This window comes from Callithrix jacchus, chromosome 6, assembly GCF_049354715.1.
Source record: "Callithrix jacchus isolate 240 chromosome 6, calJac240_pri, whole genome shotgun sequence".
Classification (NCBI taxonomy): Eukaryota; Metazoa; Chordata; class Mammalia; order Primates; family Cebidae; genus Callithrix; species Callithrix jacchus.
In genome coordinates this window covers 11230277-11254629 of record NC_133507.1, presented here as the reverse complement: position 1 = coordinate 11254629, position 24353 = coordinate 11230277, and the positions used below count along the sequence as shown (strand labels likewise).

Genomic DNA, 24353 nt, shown 5'->3' with positions numbered 1-24353 from the left:
TTCAAAATTACTCCAGGAAGAAATGAATATTTTTCAGCAGGTGATCAAGATCATCAAATGTACTTCTGAACTCTTCTAATGAAAGACAATTACTTTATGTTGCCTTAGGCTCTTTCCAGCCAACTCAATGTCGATGTCAAATCCTCCAATTAAAAAAGGGACATTTTTGAAAAAGACTGATGAAATCTTGAAAGAATAAAGTTGGTTTAACAACCATGCTGGCGATCAGAACTTCCTATGGGCTAGCACAACAGCTACTGCTGCATAGTAAAAAACAGAGGAAGTCTGGAGGCTTGGGTTAAAGTCCCAAATCTGCCCCATAAATTGTACTACTTGGCAAATCATCTACCCCACCAGGCTTCAGTTTCCTCATGTTTCAGATGATGGATTTTCAAAATATTTTGCAGCGAACTTCTTTTCCAACAAATCTCACCCTATTAAAAGAGGGTGGCCGGGCGCGGTGGCTCACACCTGTAATCCCAGCACTTTGGGAGGCCGAGGCGGGTGGATCACAAGGTCAAGAGATCGAGACCATCCTGGTCAACATGGTGAAACCCCGTCTCTACTAAAAATACAAAAAAAAAATAAAAGAGAGTAGAAGCCAGGTGCAATGGCTCACACCTGTAATCCGGGCACTTTGGGAAACTGAGGCAGGAGGATCACTTGAGGTCAGGAGTTTCAGACCAGCTTGGCCAACATGATGAAACCCCATCTCTATTAAAAATATGAAAATTAGCCGGACATGGTAGTATATGCCTATAGAGCACCTCAGGAGGCTGAGGCAGGAAAACTACTTAAACCTGGGAGGCAGAGGTTGCAATGAGTCAAGATCTTGTCACTGTACTCCAGCCTGGGCAACAGAGCGAGACTCTGTCTCAAAAAAAAAAAAACAACCAAAAGAAGAGGGCAAAGCTCCTACCTAATAAAAGCATCTGTTACAGGCTGAATTACATCCCTCCAATAAAGACATGTTGGTGTCCTAACTCCCAGCATCTCAGAATGTGACCTTATTTAGAAACTGAGTCTTTACAAGAGTCACCAAGTAAAATGAGGTCATTACGGTGGGCCCCAATCCAATATGACCAGTATCCTATTAAAAGAGGGAAATATGAACACAGAGATGTGCACTAAGGGAAGAGGATGTGAAGAGACACAGAGAAAGGTTGGCCATCTACAAGCCTGAGGCTACCAGAATCCCAGAGGAAGTAATGGAACAGCTCTTAATCCTACACACAATAAAAAATACACCCTGATCTCCCAGTACCTTCAGAGGGAGCGTGGCTCAACCAACACCTTGATTTCAGACTTCTGGCATCCAGAATCATGAGATGATAAATTTCTGGCCAGGTACGGTGGCTCACGCCTGTAATCTCAGCACTTTGGGAGGCCAAGGCAGGCAGATCACAAGGTCAGGAGATTAAGACAATCCTGGCCAACATAGTGAAACCCCATCTCTACTAAAAATACAAAAAAATTAGCTGGGTGTGGCGGCACCCTCCTGTAGTCCCAGCTACTTGGGAGGCTGAGGCAGGAGAATCACTTGAACCTGGGAAGTAGAAGTTGCAGTTAGCTGAGATAACATCACTGCACTCTAGCCTGGAGGACAGAGTGACACTCTGTCACAAAAAAGAAAAAAAAAATGTCTGTGGTCCTTAGCTACTCAGTTTGTAATACTTTGTTATGGAAGTTCTAGAAAACTAATACAGTTAAAATTCTCCACTGTCTGTGGAGTTCCACAGAGCACACTCCAAAGCTCCCTGAAGTAAATGATGGCCAAGAGCCCTACTTCTAGCCCATGAGAGCTGGTATTCTTACACAACCCTAGGGCCCTAACACTTCTGAGCACTCGTCAAAAGGACATTCCTGCATATGACATTTGAAGGCAAAGTGTATGCACTTTGCCTTCAAACATCACACTTCAAAGTAAAATATAAATATTTTATTAAAACCACTATACTTTCCAAAGAAAGAAAATTTTCATGAGAGGCAATTGTTTCACATTTTCAAATATCTTTTAACATCTGGAATCATAGAAGATAGCTATACTATTGGGTCTGCTTCTACATCCAATCTGTTGTAATATGTTGTTGGGTTGAATTACGCAAAGAAAATCCAGCTTCACATAGATACGTCATTGGAAATGGGAGGATCTTGCCATTTCCAATGGCAAGGAAACTTGGGGATCCTTGACTTGATAAGGGGAACCCCAGAGACCAAGATGGTGAGTGGGGAGGGAAGAGCTGGATAAGAAAAGAATGATGGAGCAGCCAAGACACCCAGAGCTCCGATCCTGGGCAAGACACACACATCAGAACATGACTTCCTGTTACAAAAGGAAAAGAAAGGTATTTTTCTGAGTTCATATTTCTTCATCCATTGGATTGAAATGCAAATCTCGAGAGTCTAGGAGAGAAAAACAATGTGCAATTAGAACACCACAAGACCCTTCCACTGAGACTGCGACTGTGCCTCCCCTTTATGCAATTCTCTGTGCCTCTCTCCATTCCCGCTTGAGTGAGTAGAGTAATAATCCTCCAGCTCCCAAAGCTGTCCACTAACTCAGATAAAGAAACCATCTGCAAAGTAGAACCGCATCAGAGCACAAAAGGTGGGTCCTCACTAATGAACAGGAGCCTGGTTTGACAGCCTGGGCTGCCCGCCAAACTCATTTGTTTCCAGACTTTGCATTTGCCAACTGAAGTTGTTGAGAATTAATAGGCCCCCAAAATATTTCCTTGGATACATGGATACATGATGCAAGAGCTGCCAACTCTGGCCACTTCCAATGAAGTTAGAAAAAGCAAAGTTAAAATGTAATGAAACAGAAGAGCCAAGGAACCATAAAGCCCACTCCAAATGCAGGCCATTCCAAAAGGAACATTCAGTTAATTTGCTGCATTCATGGAAAGGAACACTTATTCTAAATTCATATTCCAATCTCGAGTGTCAGCAAGCTACCACTGAGAGCAGGAGAAGCGAAGCCATCTTCTACTACCATAGATAATAAATAAGCATTCAAATGTATGAGACTGTTCAATTTAAACAATCCAGATAGAGTATACTAACTTTTCTTGGGAGAGATGTTAGAAAGTAAATTTTAACTGAAATAGAGAATAAAAGGTGAAGTAAAATGGAAGAAGAATCCTAGAATCCTCATAAAATATTAAGTTTTTAATAAACTTAAGAAGACTCTTATTAAAAATAAACAGATTGGCTTCTAGTTTTGGGCCTGGCATGTAAGGAGTTAACAAGTGAAAAACTGAACAAGCTGAAAAATCAACAGTTCTTCCTAGATCTGTTGGAGAACTGGGTCACAGGGCAAACTGATAAACCAAAACTGAGAGAGAGAAACAGGCAGAGGCACAAAATCACAACTTTCTGGAAGAGAAACTCAGGAGCAGGAAACTCCATGGGAACAAGTGCTGAGGTAGGAAAGCCTGAACTATGATTGATGGGGGCTCAGTGTGGACAAGACTGAGCGTCAAAAACTTCAGAAGAGACTCAGTCATAGGGGAATATCCATGTTTTTGTGAGTTTTACCTCCAAGAGCTCTGCCAGGTCTTTATTGTAAATATCAGAGAAAATCCCCTTGTGCTTCCAAAAGGGGAAGGGAGAGAAAGAACCATTTTGAAATATGCCAGAGCATTCTGGTCTTTTTAAAGGCCTGCCCTAAGGAGAAACACTTTTACCAGAGCCTAACCTGCTGGCATATTACCAAAGCCTAATTTACCTGGAGGAAGGAAGTTACCCAACCCAGCTTCCTCTACCCATCCTGTTCTACCTAAGTGGAAAATAAAAAAAACTAAGATGCACTGTATGAAGTTCACAGTCCAGGGCACAGGGTCACCAAAACACTGAGACCGAATCACAGGACAATGGAATGCTTCTCCTGCCCCACACCTTACCACCACACAGCTAAACATCTATCAGAGTTCCTTTCTACCAGTACATTATTTCCAGATTTCAACAAAAAATTTACAAGATATACTAAGAGGCAAACGACACAGTTTGAAGAGACTAAACAAGCACCACAAGTAGACCCAGCTAAGGCAAGGATGTTAGAATTATCAGACCAGGAACTTTCTTAAAACTCTGATTAATACGCTAAGGGCCTTAATGGAAAAAGTAGACAACATACAGGAACAGATGGATAATGTAAGAAAAGAGGTTGATATTCCAAGAGAGAATCAAAAAGAAATGCTAGAGATCTAAAACCACTTTAACATGAATAACAAATGCTTTTGATAGACTCAATACCATACTTTACACAGCTAAGAAAAGAGTATCTGAGCATAAGTATATAATGATAGAAACTTCCAAAACAGAAAAGCCAAAGAGAAAACACACATACTGGGAAAAAATCAGAGCAAAGTAACCAAGAGCTGTGGGACAGCTATGAAAGGCATAACATACGTGGGAATAACAGGAGGAGAAGAAAGAAAGAAAGGAATAGAAATCATATTTGAAGTAATGATGACTGAGATTTCCCAAATGAAAGTGAGAAACTGAACCACAGACCTAAGAACCTCAGAGAATACTAAGCTTAATAAATTCAAAAATAGAAAAAAACTACATGCAGGCATATTATATTCAAATTGCAGGAAATCAAAGATTTAAAAAATGTTAAAAGATTCTGAAGAAGAAAAAAAACCTTTAAGAAAAAGCAAAGCAAAGATAAGATTTACATCTGACTTCTCTTTGGAAACCATGCAAGCAAAAAGAGACTGGAGTGTAATATTTACCACTGGGAGATTTAAAAAAAAAAAAAAAAAACCCCACCAACCTAAAATTCTGTAACCTGTGAAGTTATCCTTCAAAAGTGAAAGAGAAATAAAGATTTTCTCAGAAAAACAAAACTTGAGAGAACTTGTTACCAGTAGACCTACCTTGCAAGAAATATTAAAAGAAGTTCTTCAGAGAGAAGGAAAATTATATGTCAGAAATCCAGATCTACATGAAGAAAGGAAGAGCATCAGAGAATAAGTGAGAGTAAAATTAAAATGTTTTATTCTTCTTATCCTTAATTGATCAAACAGATAACACTTTGTTCAAAATAATAACAATCATGTATTCAATTATGTATGTATATATATGTATATATGCTTATGTATAATTCAAATGAATGATAGTAATGATACAAGGGATGGAAGAGGAATTCAGACTATTTTTTTATTACAAGGTACTTGCATTACTTGTGAAGTAGTGCAGTGTTGTTTAAAAGTAGACTTGAATTAGTTGTAAAATATACTGAAAATTCTATGGAACCACTGAAAGAGGGGAATAAAGTATAACTGATATCTAAGAAAGGAGAAAATCATATAAAATGCTCAATTAAACTACAAAAAGCAGAAAGACACAATCTGCCAACACTCACCTAAGAAGAAACAATCTGGATAGGCCCATATCTATTACTGTCACTGGATCAGTGATTAATAACTTTCCAAAATAGAAAGCTCCAGGCCCAGATGGGTTCACTGTTGAATTCTACCAAACATTTAAGAAATAAATCATGCCAATTCTCTATAATGTCTTCCAGAAGATAGGAAGAAAGGGAATACTTCCTAAATCATTCTGAGGCTACGATTACCCTAACACCAACCAAAAACATTACAAGAAAAGAAAACTATAGACCAATATCTCTCAAGACCATAGATACAAGAATTCTCAACAAAACAAAATATTTTCAAATTGAATCCAACAAAGTATATAAAGAACTATGCATCACAACCAAGTGGGATTTATCTCAAATATGCAAGGCTGGGTTAACATTCAAACATCAATTAATGTAATACAATTAAATCAAAAGAATAAAGAAGGAAGATCACATAATCATGTAAACAGGTGCAAAAAAAGCATTTGACAAAATCCAACACCCATCTATGATTTTTTTAAAAATCTCTCAGCAAACTAGAAATAAATGTGAGATTCTTCAACTCAATAAAGAACATTTACCAAAAAAAGAAGAAACAAACTACAGCTAACATAATTCTTAAGGTAATAAATGTAACATTTTCCTGCTGAGGTTATGAATGAGGTAGGGATGTGCTCCTTCACCACTGCTTTTTAACAATATACTAGAAGTCCTAGACGATGCAATAAGACAAGAAAAGAGGCTGGAGGGAAGCTATACAGAAATAAAACTGTCTTTGTTTGCAGATAACATGATCATCTATGTAAGATATCTGAAAGAACTGACAAAAATATCTTCTGGAACTAATAAGCAATTTTAGCAAGGTTGCAGGATACAAGGCATAAAAATAATTGCTTACATACCAATAATGACCAAGTGAAATGTGAAATTAAAAACACATTACCATTTACATTAGCATACAAAAAATGAAATACTTAGGTATAAATATAGCAAAATATGTACAAGATCTACATGAGGAAAATTACAAAACTTACAAATCTCTGATGAAAGTCATCAAAGATCAAATAGATATTCCATATTCATGAATAAGAAGATCTGATATTGTCAATATGTCAGTTTTCCCCAGCTTTATAAACTGAATATAAGCCCAATAAAAGTCCCAGCAATTTATTTTGTGCATACTGACAGACTGATTTTAAGGTCTATATGTAGAGGAAACAGAAGAGTCAACTCAACGCTGAAGAAAAACAAAGTCAGAGGACTGTTATTACATGACTTCAAGACTTACTTTAAAGCAACTACTGTTGCTTTAAGACCATTTGGTACTGTTGAAAAAATACACCAATGGACTAGAATATAAAGCCCAGAAATAGTCAACTCATGTTTGAAAATTTAGCAAAAGCAATTAAATGGAGCAAAGATTGTGTTTTCAACAAATGGTGCTGGAACAACTAGAATCCCATAGGCACACACACACAAAATTTACACAGACTTTCCACCCTTCACAAAAATTAACTCAAATTTAAACTATAAAACCCCTAGAAGATAACATAGGAGAAAAATAGGAGTTGGGCAGCAGGAAGGCATGGATGAATAGGCAGAGTGCAGACAATTTTAGGCACTGAGATTATTCTGTAAGGTACTATAATGGTGAATGCACATCATCATACATTTGTCCAAAAGCATAGATTGTACAACACCAACAGTGAACCCTAATGTAAATGATGAACCCTGGGGAGTAATGATGTGTCAATGTAGGTTCATCAGGTATAACAAATGTACCACTCTGGTGTGAGATGTTAGTTGCGGGAGTGCTTGGGGAGAGTGAGGCAGGGGTAATGTGGAAAATCTCTGTATGTACCACTTAAGGCTGCTTTGAATCTAAAACTTCTCTAAAAAATTGTATTAACTTATTTAAAAGACAGATTTTCTTGCAAATCGTTGGCTGCATTTCCTTTCAGATTATGTGTTTTCTCACAGCACACATATTTATCAAAACACTATCAAGCAGCTAAAACTCTGGATTTGCCCCACCCTCTGCTGAAATCCTGAACACAAGCCCATGCAGTTAATAAACATCATATCCCCTGTTGACAGATACAGTAGGAACTACAGTCCTCGATATCTACACCTTTGGATATTTGCAGAAAGAGGGACTGCACTTTTTTTTTCCTATTAATTCTAAAGGCATTGATACCGGGATACCTCACGTTCAACTCAGAATTCATCCAAAGCACACAGAATGGACTGGGGCCCTGGAGGCAGACATGTGATAAGCTGAGGGTGACTGAAGGGTCTCAGAGGGCCCAAAAACCACATCCCTTAACCACACATCACGGAAGGTGTCAACCTCTCCATCCTTCCCACACCCAGGGCATGTGCTACAAATGGCCCAGCCCATTCTCTTAGGGGCCAGGAGAAAGATACGTGGCTTCCTCCTCCTGGGAGACTGGGGAAGCCTCACAGGAGGCCCTTCCATGTAGCATCCCACCTCTCTTGGCTCTCTGCCTGAAATCAGGAAAAGGATTTTATTCTAAATCTAAACTTTATGGTTTGAAGCTTGATAAAACTGTTAAGATACTTGACAGCCAACACTTCTTCGCATCTGCCCAAGGAACCTTCCAGCTGCTGAATGTACCATCCTTAAGGTAGAAACTTTACTCCCATTGTTACAAAGTGGCAGCCCAACCCCAGGCTGTGCATTGCTGTTCCAGGCAGAGAAAAGAAGGAGAGCAGAGGGCAAAAGGAAAAGGAAAAAAGGCACATGCTGGCTGACCTGTCCCTTTATATCAGAAAAAAAAATCAGTAACTTTCCATGAAGACCCACCCTGCAGACTTTCACTTAAATGTCTTTGACTGAAACCATGCCACACAACCATTCTGACTAGCCAGACAGCCTGGGAAATAGCTTCTTTGATCTCTACATTGTCCCACTGGAAAAAAAAAGTGTTTGTCAATAAAGAAAAGTGGGGACTAGCCATTACATAGTCAGCCAGCAGTACTGGCCATGGAGTGTATCCAAAAAGCCAATAGAGCTTTGCTTGTGGGGAAAAGTTAAACCTAGAGTTGGGACTAAAGTGGCTATAACACCCTGTTTAAGTGACCCCTTTTGACAGTTCATTTCTACCACGCCCCCAAATGCCTGGAACAAGACCAGTGACTGAGCTTCAACCTGACTCACTGAAATAGCTAAAAATGTGTGCATTTCCACATAATTACTGATTTCCTCAACAGATTCAATGTCTAAGTTTATCTTCACTTTAATCCAATTTCATGCCTGGAGCAGAGGGATTCCAGCAGAAGGTCTTTCTTAACCTTCTGATATCATTAATTATTGCTACATTGGGAGTTGCTGCACAGAACAAGCAGGTTTTTAAATAGAAATCATTTGTCTCTCAGCAGGGAAACTCAACGGCTTTATTTCCGAACATTCAAACGGTTGCACTTGAGTAATCGGGTTTCATGGTGATCTCCCTGTGCTCACCTCCAAGCAGAATAAATCCTTCCTCTTTGGTTCCCAGATCAGCCCAATTTGCCACCTGTAGCAGAAGGTGTCCATTTCCTCCTTTAATTGTTGAATAGGTTTTTCTAGAAGGAAAGGCCATCCTCTCCCTGAGCTCTGGGCATTTGGTCATGCTTCCTGGTGATTTTCTGCTCAAGGAAATCCCCTAACTCATTAAAAAATAATAATAATAGATTAATTGACCAGTTCAGTAACAAGTCGCTCCAGGACCCAATAAACTTTGCAAAGAGTACATTCCAATTACAACTGGGCTCAGCAGGAGCCCAGTGGGTAAGCCAGCATAATCTTTCTCCAACATGCAGGAATTTTTATGTTTTCTTCATTCATGTCACTCTTCTGCTTCAACGTGGGCATGGGGTCCATCTGCAGCTCCTATCCTGTCAATTTCTTGCCACTAAGACTTGAGTGACTCTTGTGGCCCAGAGTTCCAGTAAATGACTTTGTGAAACCAACATGGCCTCATAAAGGGTTACTCCAGGCTTGGGTTTGCAGATTTGCAGTGGGGCATTTGGGCCAAGTAGAGACAAACATCTGGGAAGCTGTCAGTGTTCTATCTGGTAGTACAGCTAGAGCTTGCCCTCCACAGGGCAAGAAGGTCAGCAGGAAGCAGGGACTTTAGTAACTAGCCTGATTGCAAAAGCAGGCAGAGGAAGTATGGCCAAACCTCAGATAACGAGCCTGCTGAGAGGCAGAGGCAGAGTTTGCTTCTTGATGGGGCTGCTCCCTCCAGGACAAGCTACATCATCATTTGGAAACCTTGACACCATAAAAATATTCCCCCTGGAAGGGCACCAGAGTGTAAGAGATTTCATGCAGGGTCAAAGGTCAAAGCAACTCAACAGATGTTTATTAGGCACCTCTCATGTGAGGTGGTGGATATGTTATTGTGTTTCACTATAGCAATTATATATATATAAAACATCATGTTGTAAAAATTTAATTATACAATTTATTTTTTAAAAGTAATAAAGAAATAAGGAAGAGAGAGGAGGGAGGGAGGGAGGAAGGAAGGGAAGAAGGAAGGAAGGAAGGAAAAGGGAAGGGAAGGAAGGGAGAGAGAGAAAGAGGAAAATCAACAACTTTACTTAGCTGGATGTGGTGGCTCATGCCTGTAATCCCAGCATTTTGGGAGGCAGAGATAGGCGGATTGCTTGAACCTAGGAATTTAAGACCAGCCTGGACAACATTGTGAGATCCCATCTTTATAAAAAATAATAATAATAGTCCAGGTGTGTTGGCACACTCATGCAGTCCCAGATACTCGGACTGAAGTGAGAGAACAGCTTGAGCCCAGGAGATCCAGGCTGCAGTGAACTGCACTCCAGCCTAGGTGACAGAGGTTGAGCCTGTCTCAAGAAAGAGAGAAGAAAGAAAGGAGGGAGGGAGGAAGGAAAGGAAGGAGGGAGAGAGGGAGGAGAGAGAGAGAAAGAGATGAAGGAAAGAGAGAAAGGGAGAAAGAAAAAGAAACCACCTCTTATGTGTCAGCTCTGACCCAGAACTAATGGGCTGCAAAAAACTAAGCCAAGGGCCAGGTATGGTGGCTCACACTTTGGGAGGCCAAGCTGGATCACCCGAGGTCAGGAGTTTAAGACCAGCTTGGCCAACATGGCGAAACCCCATCTTTACTAAAAATACAAAAATTAGCCAGGCATGGTGGCGCGAGCCTGTAATTCCAGTTACTTGGAGGGCTGAGTCAGGAGAATCGCTTGAACCCAGGAGGCAGAGGTTGCAATGAGCCACGATCACACAACTGTACTCCAGCCTGGGTGACAGAATGAGACTCTGCCTCAAAAAGAAAAAGAGAAAAAACTAAGCTAAAGTTCTTGCCTTTCCCAATCCCTCTGAAATGTCTCTGCAAATAAAATATGATCTAGAAATTAAAAGGACAGCCATAACATTCTAAACTCAGCCTCTTTTCTTGGCCCTTTTCCCCTCATCATTTTCTCATTTCAACTTCCCCTTACCCATCTCACTTTTTTATGTGGGCTAAAAGAAGAGCCAGCCCCAGCAGTGAAGGATGGACATGGCTTGTTTCTCACATAAGAAAAGGCAAAGCAAACATTCTAGTCCCAGGCAGGCCAACCCTGTGCCCAATCAGTCTATGCATAGTCTCGGAGTGGGGGCACTCCTGCTTCTAGAAACCCACAGCTTTGAGACCTTCAGTGACTCCTAGCTGTGCATCACCACGCCCATTGCTGGGTATAGATCACAGCATCTCAAGGGCATGAATCAGGTCTCAAGGACCTTGATATTTGTAGTGACTCCCAGAGGCTACTAAGTACTGAATCGGGGTTTCTAAACCTCACACTGTTGACATCTAGGGCCAGAAATTTTTGTGCAGCAGGGGCTGTCTGGGACACTGTAGAACGTTTAGAAGCATCCCTGGCCTCCACCCGACAGATGCCAGTAACATCTCCAATCTCACTGTGGCAACCAAAACTGTCTCCCAACATTGCTTCCTGTTGGAAAACTACTGAACAAAATGAATGTTTGTTAAATGAAGTACTAGATGGCCACAGTCCCGTCCAAGTGTTTAGCTGCACTGATGTTGCTTTTGAATTCTAACTTCTAGTATTATTTCTCAGACCTGTTTAACCTCACAATCTTTGTAGAAGTGAGACCCTAAGATGAGGGAGTGGTACAATGGTGGGAAGGGTAATCTCCCTCTTCCGGGCAGGATCCCAATGTATTAAACAGGCTCATGGCTGGGCTCTATGGCTCATGCCTGTAATCCCAGCACTTTGGGAGGCCAAGGCGGGCAGATCACAAGGTCAAGAGATCGAGATCATCCTGGCTAACATGGTGAAACCCCATCTCTACTAAAAATACAAAAATTACCTGGGCATACTAGCTCACACCTGTAGTCCCAGCTACTCGGAAGGCTGAGGCAGGAGAATTGCTTGAACCCAGGAGGCAGACGTTGCAGTGAGCCGAGATCACGCCACTGCACTCCAGCCTGGTGCCTGGCGACAGAGCAAAACTCTGTCTCAAAAAAAAACCAGGCTTATAGGCAGAGTTTGTGAAATTTCTCCAGTGTCAATGCTGTGGCTGGCTACAAGTTGCTTATCACAAATGGGTTCAGTAGTCACCAAAGCGCCTCACAACCCTGCTGGAAATCCCTCAGCTTAGTCCACAGTGCCTAGCTCAACTTGCAAGTTTTTAAGACCTCAAGTCCAAGATCACAGCATTCCTCAAGCCTGCTGTATCCTTCCTCCTCTGTCCTCTCCTCCTCTGGCTTATGGCTAGACAGTGTTGGCCCCTTCCTTCCCTCCCTGCAGGACGTTATCTGAGGGTTCTGCTCTGGGCTCTGAGCTCACCACCCTCCTCAAGCAGGGTGAATAATTCTCTCCCTCAAACCCCATCTGCCCCATCCCTGCAAATGCCAGGAGAGAGGACGTTGCTCTGCCCCGACACTGAGCCAGGAACCCGACAGGCACTCCACACGTGCTTGATGAAGGATTTCATTCATGGGTCAAAGCCGGAATCACTATCGCTGTGCCTTTACCGTCCCATGTTGTGGTAAGTGGTCAACTCCCTCTACACTTGGGCAGTAACACAAAGTTAACTCAGGAGCTATACTTGTCAAAACAGTTTTTTGGACATCATTTGGGGAATAAAAGAAACAAACTAATTGATGAAACTCGATTTGGGGATTTTTTTCTACTGATTATCTGAGCGCTGTGAGTACATCATCAGAATTCTCGTTTCTTGGAACCTTACAGTAGCATTCTAAGCATGCCACAAATATTCAAAACTTACGCACTGCAGTGGGAGGTGTTTTTAAAAAGCACATTAGTAAAATTGGATCTACTGCACCAAGTGTTAGCAATGGTTTAAAATATTAATGCACGTTGGATGCCAAGTTATTTTGGAGGCTCCACCAGATTTCTATTTGGCAGGAACAGTTTTGCATAGACAATTAGATACACGTGCAAATATTTAACTATAAGTTAATGCCTATACCACTGAAATGCAAAGGTTCATCTACTAGCCACCCAGTTGGCAGAGCCGATTAAGGATTTGCCCATATTATAACTAAATCCTCCCACCTTTCAGCATTTTCAAAATACAAACAAGGGGAAATTATAGGGGGAGGGCAAGAAGGGATGAAAGATACTTGTGAATTCTAAATTCTCAATGGAGCCCAAAGTACTGGAAATATGCCAGCTGTATACACTTATCTATATATCACATTTGATGTCTCCTAAGAGATTATGAATTGCTGAGTTGGCTAAACACACTCAAACTCATTTTTCAGTTTGGGTGGATTTTTAACAATTGCACATTTCATGTAAGACATGAACATTTTCCAAAAAAATAATTATCATACCAAAGATCAAGTTTCATTGTATATACTAAGTGGTAAGTGCTAATGTATGTATCAATACACACACATGTAGATGCATACACTGAAGATTTATCTGTGGAAATCTGTAAAGAAGCCAGAATTTTCTCATCTCTGACTTTGCCATTTGTCTGGAAGAACCAAATGACAGGAAATTCATCATAGTGTAGGGGTGAGAACTGGACTTGGAATCCAAAAGCAGGATCAAGCCTGACTATTTTGTTTACTAGTTTATCACCCTCAGCAAGTTAACTCCCCTGAGCTTCAGTTTCCTCAGTGGCAAAGTAGAGAAAACAGTATCTGCCTTACAAGGCTGTAGTGAGAATTGAAGTAGAAGAAGCCAAATGCCCACTTTCTTTGTTTGCAAAAGAGAGCAAGCCAGCTCTCCAATCTGCCCTTGGCAGGGCTTCTGGTTTGCTGAGAGGCACTGTTTACAGCACAGGGAGCTTTCTCTTATTTTCCTAGAGCATACTGCTAGAGTGCTCTTTGAAAGCCACTCATGTATCCTGAAACATTTCTGAATTAATATAACATTTTATTCCAAATTAGACTAACAATGGATGAATACTTTGACCAAGCATGACGTACAAGGGAGACTGGACCCAGTAACATGAACTACTGTAGTGTTGAGTTGTAGACATTCTGGCAATTCCAGGAACCAACATTTTTCAAGAAAGGTAGAACATACTTACTTTTAAATATATCCATCCCTCCAAATTCCCTATGCCAAGTCCATCCAAAGAATCTTCAGATACATATATTTTTCTCATGAAGCCCAACATAGCAATCTTCTGCATTTTGTCTTTTATTTAAGTGCTGGGCCAGTTGTGGTGGCTCATGGTTATAATCCCAGCACCCTGGGAGGCCAAGGCAGGCAGATGGCTTGGAGTTCAGGAGTTCAAGACCAGCTTGAGTAACACAGCGAAATCCTGTCTCTATACAAAAAATTAGTCAGGCATGGTAGTGTGTCCCTCTACTCCCAGCTACTCTGGAGGCTGAGGTGGGACAATTGCTTGAGCCTGGGAGGCAGAGGTTGCAGTGAGCTGAGATCATGCCATTGCACTCCAGCCTAGGCAACAGAGTGAGACCCTGTCCCAAAATAAATAAACAGGTTAATAATTAATAATATTCTGTATGCCTTGTAAAAACATCAATCCCAATACCAGAATGTGCCTGATGCTTTTATTGGTTGCTGGGAAATTTCAAAAATGACAATTTGATCCTCAAAAATTTCAACATAGACACCTGTTAGTACCTTCACACTGAGAACACAAGATTGCACATCATTTTTATCCCCAAAAATAGACTAGGCAAACACAGCCCATGTTCCCACCCTCTATTCTTTGTAGCTCAGTTTCCCTTGGAAAGCAGAATGGTGTGGGTGGAACTCTGCCATTAAATGAGACCAGTCTGGCTGGCTACTGACTACACGACTCTGGACAATCACTGACCCCTTCAGGGCCTCCATCTCCTCATACATAATATGCAGTCATAATTCCTATGACTCAGGGTCATGTTGCTCTGCTATGGGCTGGGTTCCTGGGATGTCCAGTGCCTCAGAAGAACAAAGCGCTAAGCCCTTTCCTCTGCACAAATACAATGCCAAACACAATGTTCCATCCTCCTCCCTTGCTGCCATTACAGACACTGGATCATTTTTCTGGTGAACAAAAATTTTCTTTGGAATTTTCTCCTAATTTAATAATGAGTGGTCCTTGATAATTTAGGAAATCATGAAAGACCTTCTATATCCTTACCTGGTAACTCATAAAATGACAACACATTTGGTAACTAAGCTGATGTAGCAAACCAATTACTAACTTCTCTTTCATATGCACAATTCTTTAACTTTTTATTGTGAAATAATTATTTACTCATGGAAAACTGCAAAAAATACTGAGTCTGTGCACTCATCTATAGAGGAGAACTATTATTAACAGTGGCCTCATATAGAAAAGTAGTGGCTGGGCACAGTGGCCCACACCTGTGAACCCAGCGCTTTGGGCAGGTGGATCTCTTGAGGTCAGAAGTTCAAGACCAACCTGGCCAATATGGTGAAACCCCATCTCTACTAAAAATACAAAAATTAGGTGGACATGGTGGTGCATGCCTGTAATCCCAGCTACTTGGAAGGCTGAGGAGGGAGAATCACTGGAACTCAGGAAGCAGAGGTGGCAGTGAGTCAAGATTGCCACTGCACTCCAGGCTGGGCAATAAAATGAGACTCCATCTCAAAAAAAAACAAAACAAAACAAAGAGAAGAGAAGAAAGAAAAGTAAGTCGGGTGAGGTGGCTCAGGCCTGTAATCCCAGCACTTTAGGAGGCTGAGGCAGGCGGATCATGAGGTCAAGAGATCAAGTCCATCCTGGCCAACATGGTGAGACCCCGCCTCCACTAAAAATACAAAAATTAGCTGTGCGTGGTGGTGTGTGCCTGTAATTCCAGCTACTGGGGAGGCTGAGGTAGGAGAATCGCTTGAACTCAGGATGCAGAGGTTACAGTGAGCTGAGATTGCACCACTGCACTTAAGACTGGCAATAGAGTAACACTCTGTCTCAAAAAAATTAAAAAGTAGAACAATATCAAAACCAGGGAACTGACTTTGTACAATACTAATAACTAGATGACACACCTTATTCAATTTTCACCAGTTTTTGCATACTTTCAGTGTTTGTGTTCACATGCGTGTGTGTGTGTGTGTGTATCTGCCTGTCTAAGCAATTTGACCCCATGAATAAACTCCCATAACCAACACCACCATTAGGACACAGGATATTCCATTACTACATAGGAATTCCTTAATGCAACCTCTTGATAGCCACACCCCAATAACAAGTTTTAAAATTGATTGTGGCTCATAGCAGCAGTATTCAAAATAGACAAAAGCAAAAGCAAACCAAATGTTCATTGGTAGATGAATGGATAAGCAAAATGTGGTGTATACATACAGTGAAACATTAAGCCTAAAAAAGGAAGGAAATTCTAACACGTGCTATAACATGGAGGTACCTAGAGTAGTTACATTCACAGAAACAGAAAGTAGAATGGTAGTTGCCAGGGGCTGGGGGGAGGAGAAAATGAGGAGTTGATACAGAGTTTCAATTTTGCAAGAGGAAAAACTTTTGGAGATGGCTGTTGGTGGTGATGTTTGCACAACAATGTGAACAAACTTAATACCACTCAACTTGTATTTACAAATGATTGAAATAGTAACTCTTGGGTTATTTTACCACAATTAAATATAAAAAGTAATTTGATTGTGATTATATGAACTGCAGGCTCTCCCGGTGAGCTCTGGTGCCGTAATGAGAAAGTATGGCATGTGGTTAAACACACGGCCCCTGGAATCAGGAAGATGTGGGTTCAAATCCCAACCTGGAATGTTTACTACCTGTGTGGCTTCAACCAGGCACTTAACCATTCTGTGCCTCCATTTCCCTCTCTGAAAATGGCAATAATTATAGAACATACCTCCTAGGGCTTTTATGAAGATTAAATAAGGCAATGCTTTTAAAAGGTGCCTGGCCTGTGTTTTCCACTCAGTGAATCAAAGACCTTGGCTGTAAAGGCCATTGCCCTCTTCCTGGGTATCCTGAGACTCCCTTTCGAGATTGGACCTGTTGCGGTGGGGAGGGGTAGTTCTAAAAGGGATTGAGATAAGGTTTCTAGGTCAACCTCTTCCCACTGAATGACCTATGAACCGCAACTTACCCCAAGGGTGCTCCAACTATTCACCCACCCCACTGCAGTTTTATCCTATTTCTACTGATTTTAAGTCAAAACAGTTTTGTGAGGCTTTTTTGTTTCAATCCTAAGTCCCACTTGCCCTGCATTGGTAGCTTTAAAAATGTGAGAGGTCAAAGAAAATATAGGGCAATGAAAATAACATTGCAGCAAGAAATTAATTGCACAGCCTGTTTAATATGACAGGGGATTCCCTAAAATCCTATTATACCGTTCCCTGCTTCCCTTCGTCGTGGGCTCTGATTCTGTGCACAAAGGCCAGGGCAGGCTCCCCGGTGCATTGCTGCATTAATTTGACATTTCTGGCTCCAATTAACCTTACATTTCAGCTATTTTCTAAAGATTGTTCTTTTAATTTGTGATAAGGTTATTTTTTTTCTATTGGTGTTTCACTGCCTTGTGCACAAAGGGCTATTGTAGGAAATCCAGCCCAGTGTCTCCAGGTTTCAGAGTAACACATTGTCCTTTATACTTTGCCTATTCATTAGCAGAAGACTTGGGTGAGAGACAGCTTTAGTTTCCTATGATGCTAGCATGGGATGGGTTACAATTCCAGGAGAGCTGGGTGGGGTGGCCCTATGTTGGCGCAGTGGGTGTTGTGAGCTAGTACCCTCTATTCCAAGGCAAGAGCAAGGAAATGAACGTGTAGAAAGAACATGAGATTCTGACTCAGTAGTCTGGATTGAAACCCCACCTGCATCTTTTGTCAGCTGTGCTAACGTGGGCAACTTGGCTGATTCATGGAGTCTCAGTGCCCTCATCTGCCAAATGAGGCAAGGCCACCTCCCTCCGTGGAATATTAAATAAGAGATCAGCAGAAAAGTGCTCTTCTCAGAAGAGATTTTCAGGAAGCTCTTCCCTGTTTGCCTCTCCTATTGTCACACACAATTCTAAAGCAGCAGCCAGCGAACAATGGCCCACAGGCCAAATGGGTCCACTGCCTAGTTTCGTAAATAAAGTTTTATTGGAACACAGCAATGATCACTCATTTATTGTTTACGGCTGCTCTCAGACTACAATGGCAAAGTTGAGAAGTTGTGACAGAGACATTATGGCCCTAAAAAATGTAAAATATTTAAAATTTGGCCCTATATAGGCAAAATTTGCCCACTTCTGTTCTAGAGAAATGAAGCAGAATAGGGAAGCCATGGGCCTTCATACCACGGTACCCCTCCTTTACCCTTGTGGTCTAGCTTTGGTGGTGGCTGAATCCTAGACAATCTGAGGACTAGGGAAGATGCCTGTGAGTCTCTGCCATCTCTGCTGTACCTCAGCCTCAAAACAGGGCTTCAGCTTATACTGTGGATAATGCCTCCCACTCAACTGGGACACTAATATATACAATTCTTTGTTTCAATAATTTATTTTCCAAGCTATCCTAACTCTGAAAATTTATCTTCTGGCCAGGCATGGTGGTTCATGCCTGTAATCCCAGCACCTTAGGAGGCTAAGGTGGGTAGATCACGAGGCCAGGAGATCAAGACCATCCTAACCAACATGGTGAAATGCTGTCTCTACTAAAAATACAAAAAATTAGCCGAGCATGGTAGCATATGCCTGTAATCCCAGCTACTCAGAAGGCTGAGGCAGGGAAATCACTTGAACCCAGGAGGCAGAGGTTGCAGTGACCTGAGATGGTGCCATTCCACTCCAGCCTGGGCAACAGAGCGAGACTCCATCTCATTAAAAAAAAAAAAAAAAGATCTTCCAAGTGGAAGCCCATTGTAGGACTAGATTTGAATTCTGCAAGTACGGAATTTATTTTCTGTAAGATATTTTGAGGCTGGGGGCCTTTCTCCAACTCCCCTCTATAAACTGCTACCCTTTAGCTTCTTCCATGGGAAAGGTGCTATGCTATTAGAATACTTACGGGGAAACAGACATGAGTCCTTTTCTCCTTGATGCCTACACTCTAGTTGGAAATATAATAAACTCGTGGGACAAAATACCACACGGGAGTCAAATTAGTTTCACTACTCAATGTGGGGTCCAGGGACCAGCAGCATCAAGGGAACCTGGGTGCTGGTTAGAAGTGAACAATCACAGGCTCACACAGACCTGCTAAATGGGAATTTTTGTTTTAACAAGAAACCCAGGGGACGGATGAGCAGGTATATCAGGTGCTTCCTCTGCGGGCAGGTGAACAGTTGGAGCCAGAAGGGCAAAAGATTTATAAAGGGGAGAGGGAACAGGAGAAGGAAGGAGGGCTTCAGCTCAGGATGCAGATCTAAGATGGAGGAAAGAGAGGGGAAGGAAGGGGAATTGGAAAGGAAGAGCCTCACAATGGGGTTCAGCTCTGAGAAAGTCAACCCCGGCCCAGGGGAGGTTCAAACAAATTTGACTGTGTTGGTATCATTTCAGTGAGGGGACCTGCCCATCTCCACCACTGCGCGGCCCTTTCTTCCTTAAGTCCTGATTCCATCAACTGTCCCTTCTATTCTTTTGCTTTATAAGCCTCAAAGCCTATTTGTATAAATACTTGTTTTTTAATTCAAATAACCCTGTTTTTATTAACTGAATTTGAGTAATCCTTTCTCAGAAGATTGCCCTTGTCATTGGACACTTAGACCACTTTTCTCCCCAACCAACATCTTAATGAATCTGTCTTTTGGCTGAAATGTCTGGGATCATTTCAAAGTGCTTCCTGCAATGACTTAGAGACACCAGCATCCTGTCAAAGCCGTATGTTCCAAGTTAGTTAAGAAAAACTTTGCCGGCATTCGGTACCCACAAAAAGGATAAGAAAGATGTTTTTTTTTTTTTTTCACACTTCAGGCATCAGATGCTCAGTTTTAAAATACCCTGCCTGGTGTGAACTTAGCTTTCAACATCAAATGCAGCTTTTCCAAGTTTGAAACCAAGTGGCTGAGAAATAAAGATGTTGGGTGGGAAGATGCACATGTGCACAGCATCATGTTGTGAAATTGACATACGTATGGGCAAGTGCAACTGTTCACATCCAAATAGACATCTGGACAGCCCTCTGTGATTCTGAGCCTCCACCCCCTAGTGGGTATGCTTGTACAGGAGCACATGCATGTTCATAAATACACACACGTGCACAACCATGCACACACACACATTGCATCAGTTAATAGACAAGGCACAGTGCTGTGTGCCTTTTGCATTCATGTGTGGTTCCATACATATATGTTTTAAACATCTGCATCAGGCAGAGAATGCTGTGGAAACACCCAATGAAACAATGTTGTTCTTCCTCCTTTAAAAAGAAATAGCCAGGCCAGGCGCGGTGGCTTACACCTGTAATCCCAGCACTTTGGGAGGCCAAGGCGGTGGATCACGAGGTCAAGAGATCGAGACCATCCTGGTCAACATGGTGAAACCTCGTCTCTACTAAAAATACAAAAAATTAGCTGGGCATGGTGGCGTGTGCCTGTAATCCCAGCTACTCAGGAGGCTGAGGCAGGAGAATTGCCTGAACCCAGGAGGCGAAGGTTGCAGTGAGCCAAGATCGTGCCATTGCACTCCAGCCTGGGTAACAAAAGCAAAACTCCATCTCAAAAAAAAAAAAAGAAAGAAATAGTCCAGTACACCTTAGAAATCACTACGATTTTGTAACATCTTGATTTGTTAAACGACCAAGAATTGTTTCAATCCGAAGTATTAGCTGACCCTCTGCAGGATCTGTGCCTTGTTGGTGGCCTGGAGCAGCTCTGGTGGGGACACTGCTTCCAAGTTTAGCCTTTTTGATGAGGCCTGTCCTTGTGGCTGTTCTGATTTTGCCACATGCTAAACCTCAAAGAAGGCAGGTGCGCAATCCAGCAGAAAGAAAGCTGATTTTCTGTTTTAAAATCCAACACCAGTTCTAGATCTGCCCCTTGCTCCCTCTGTGTCCTGAGCGAGCCTCAACATCTTCATCTGGAGAATGGGTCTATGCCACTGAAGCAGCATCATTATCTGGGGTAAGCAGCCGAGATTCATTGTCTCATGGTCCTGGAAAACTAGGACACACCAGAGTAAGGTTAAGAGTGAAAATTTAATAGATAAAAGAAAGAGACAAGCTCTCTGAGGCAGAGAGGGGTCCTGGAGAAAGCGGGCTGCCAGTACTGAGGTGAAATGTGATGAATGAGTTTTATAGATGAGCTTGAGAAGGCAGTATCTTATTTACATAGGGCACTAAAGATTGGTTGAATCAGGTGTTTCATTTGCATAAAGTGTGAAAAACTGGTTAGGACTAGGTGTGTCATTTGCATAGTGACACCCTCATCTTTTATTATGCAGATGGTTTCTCTACCTGGCTGGCATCGTGTTGCCTGCTTCTTTACCATACATGTACTAACAAAGAAAAGGAAAAATAGAGTCTCCACGTTGAATATATCTGGCCCCCAGGTAGCCCTTTTCTATTGGCACAGCTGCCTGCATTCACCTGTGCAAGCTTCCAGCTTATCTATATTTGCAGCTCCATTTTTTAGGTTGCTCTTTATTATAAAAGAAATTATTTGGGGGCTGCTTTTTGTTAAAAGGGAAACCTTGCTGAGAGCTCTTTTAGCCTCACTATCTGCCCAGTAGTTTCTATATCCTGTATCCCATATCCTTGAGTGTCTCCAGTAAGGATTTGGGGAGTGTAGGTGAGTGAGCTTCATCAACCATGCAGGGTTGTGCAAACCAAGGTACCTGTCCTTATAGCAGCTGTTACAAGAATAGGGCAGACCAGGGCCTGGCCAGACTTCAGAAAGCTCTGTGATATGGTTTGAATGTTTGTCCCCTCCAAAAGTCATGTTGAAATTTAATCCCCAACGTGGCAGGATTGAGTGGTGGAGCCACCAGTGGTGGAGGTGACTGGGTTATGAGAGCTCTGTCCTCAGGAATGAATTAATCTAATCATGGCCTAATAAATTAATAGATTAATGAGTTATCATGGGAGTGGGAGATACCAGGAGAGGAAGAGAGGCCTGAGCTAGCACACCAGCCTCCTTACCACATGACGCCCTGTGCCACCTTGAGACTCTGCAGAGGGCCCCCACCAGCAAGAAGGCTTTCACTAAATGGGGCCCCTCCACCTTGGATGTCTCAGCCTCCATAAATGTAAATAATAAATTCCTTCTCCTTACAAATCACCCAGTTCAGGGATTCTTTTATAAGTAATAGAAAATGAACTAAGACACACAGGAAGGCAAATACGTCTCTATATATTTCTTAAACTCCCCCAAGTGCTTCTTCTGAAGCAAAAGCAGTCTCACCTTTAATAAAATATGACAGCTGGGTGTGGTCATTCACACCTGTAATCCCAGCTCTTTGGGAGGCTGAGGTGCGCGGATCACAAGGTCAAGAGATGGAAACCATCCTGGCCAACATGGCTAAACCCTGTCTCTACTAAATATACAAAAATTAGCCAGGTGTGGTGGTGTGCGCCTGTAGTCCCAGCTACTTGGGAGGCTGAGGCAGGAGAATCACTTGAACCAAGGAGGCGGAGGTTGCAGTGAGCCGATACCACACCACTGCACTCCAACCTGGTGACAGGGTGAGACTGTCTCAAAAATAAATAATTAAATAATAAAAATGTAACAAGACCTTTCCGACTTTAGTACCTCCTTCCAACCCAACCAGGTTCCTGCAAAGCTCAGTCTTTGGAGAAGTCAGACTCCACTGTGTTGTTTTTAAACCTGATCAAATTCATCATTTTAAAATATACAATAATAATAACAATAGCTACAGTTATGGAGTGCTCACTATAATGCTGCAAAGCATTGAACGCTTTATTATGTTCTTTAACCCTCATAACAATCCCTGTTTTGTAGATGAGAAAAATCGAGGTACATGAGATGAAATAACTTGCTGTGAGATACAGAACTATTACAATAAAGGGTGATGCTAAGATTCCAATTAAGCATTGTGTCTCCTCACTTCACGCCCCTTAACTACTGAGCTTTCCTCCCTTCCAAGGGCTCCTCTGAAACAACCCCTCCCAGATACTGCAACTTGACATATTTTAAACCCACTGGAATGTTTCAGAGAGCACTTGAAGCAATCATCAGGACAATGAAGGTAGAACCAAACAAAAGGCTATGATTATGTTGGTGTCTCATTTCCATCCAGCAAGAGGGCTCCTGATTCCCAGCTGCTCCTGTTGTCCCGAGTTAATTATTAACATTCTAGCTTTCCCTTTTGCTCTCAGATGCAGCCAGTCCAGGACCATAAACTACATGGTAATCCTAGGCTTAAAACTTTCACAAGAATATATAGACATTAAGCTGAGTTTTAAAAAAGGAACTCCCAGAAACAACCCTTGTGAAAATTGACTGCTGTTTCTCTGCAAAAAACTCTTGGCAGATTTTTTTTTTGTACTTTAGGTTCTGGGGTACATGTGCAGATCATGCAGGATTGTTATTCCTGGGTACCAAGACCTTAAGCCTCCCCTGAATTATAAATTGTGGTGTTTCTCTATTATTTCAAATATTCAGCATTTGTATGCAAGACCACTCCTACAAATCCAGGGGTACTGGAAAGAGAAGAATCATTCTAAAACTCTGTTCTAAATCCTTGTCATTTCCTATTTTAAAACAAGAGTTTGCTTGTATCATTCTGTTTCATTTCATTTTTAAGTTACGTTATGATTTCAGTTTACCTATTTCCTTCCAATTCACTCCATCAGTACAGCTACTAAAGGAGACAATTATTTAAATCTTATCCTAATTGCATAGTTCATTTTAACTATGTTTACACTAAAATTGATTCATGTGTATACTTAATTGAGTTAATAAAAAATTCCATTTTATAGAGTGGTTTCCAGTTACCTCTATATACTATAGCTAGCTGATAAGGAAAGTTAAACATAAACATGAACATAATAGTAATTCCCTAAATCTTACCTATTTAAATGTGGTATTTGGGTAATAATTAAGCCATGTTGACTCATCAGTGTAATGAATATTTCTCTCCACATTTAAGGGTATAGTTTTGTGGGAAGCCTTGCTGTCAGCTTCTGCGGGACCAGCCCTATTGGACCACTGGACAAGGGGTCACAGTGCCCATCTCTTGCTTTGAGGTACCCAGGAGACAATATGGAAGCTTTTGGGTGTGAACCTCATAATGCAAACAACTGGAGGCCCCAAAGACTAGAATTATCTCCAAGGACCTGGGTTCGCTTCGCTTCCTGAGGAGAGGAAGCCAACCAATGGCCACCCATTCCTGGCAATTAGCTCAGGACACATGAAAATGGGGCAGGGCCTCCTCCAAGCAGTTGCTCTGCCCTGTCCCTCCACTGGAATGTCCCCTTGTCCAAGCTGGGGAAATGGCAGGCAGACAAAATTGTTGTGAGAGAGTTCCAATTTAATCAACCTTAAATAAGCCATCTATTTTCCTGGAACAAGGATTTTTCTAAGCTGCCTTTTACATAATGAAATTACCCA

General features: G+C 41.8%; 1 long non-coding RNA gene across 9 annotated transcripts in view; it reads right to left on the bottom strand.

The window, feature by feature from the left end:
• The window catches only part of LOC118154464 (uncharacterized), a 924399-nt gene that overhangs the window by 876067 nt on the left and 23979 nt on the right, over positions 1 to 24353 (bottom strand). Inside the window, exon 1 of one of the 9 annotated variants that reach the window (XR_013536623.1) lies at positions 1265 to 2988. The exons of the other annotated variants lie outside the window; for them this stretch is intronic. This is a non-coding gene — a long non-coding RNA (uncharacterized LOC118154464). Of the gene's footprint in view, positions 1 to 1264; positions 2989 to 24353 lie in introns of those variants that run through there. 9 annotated transcript variants of the gene reach the window in all.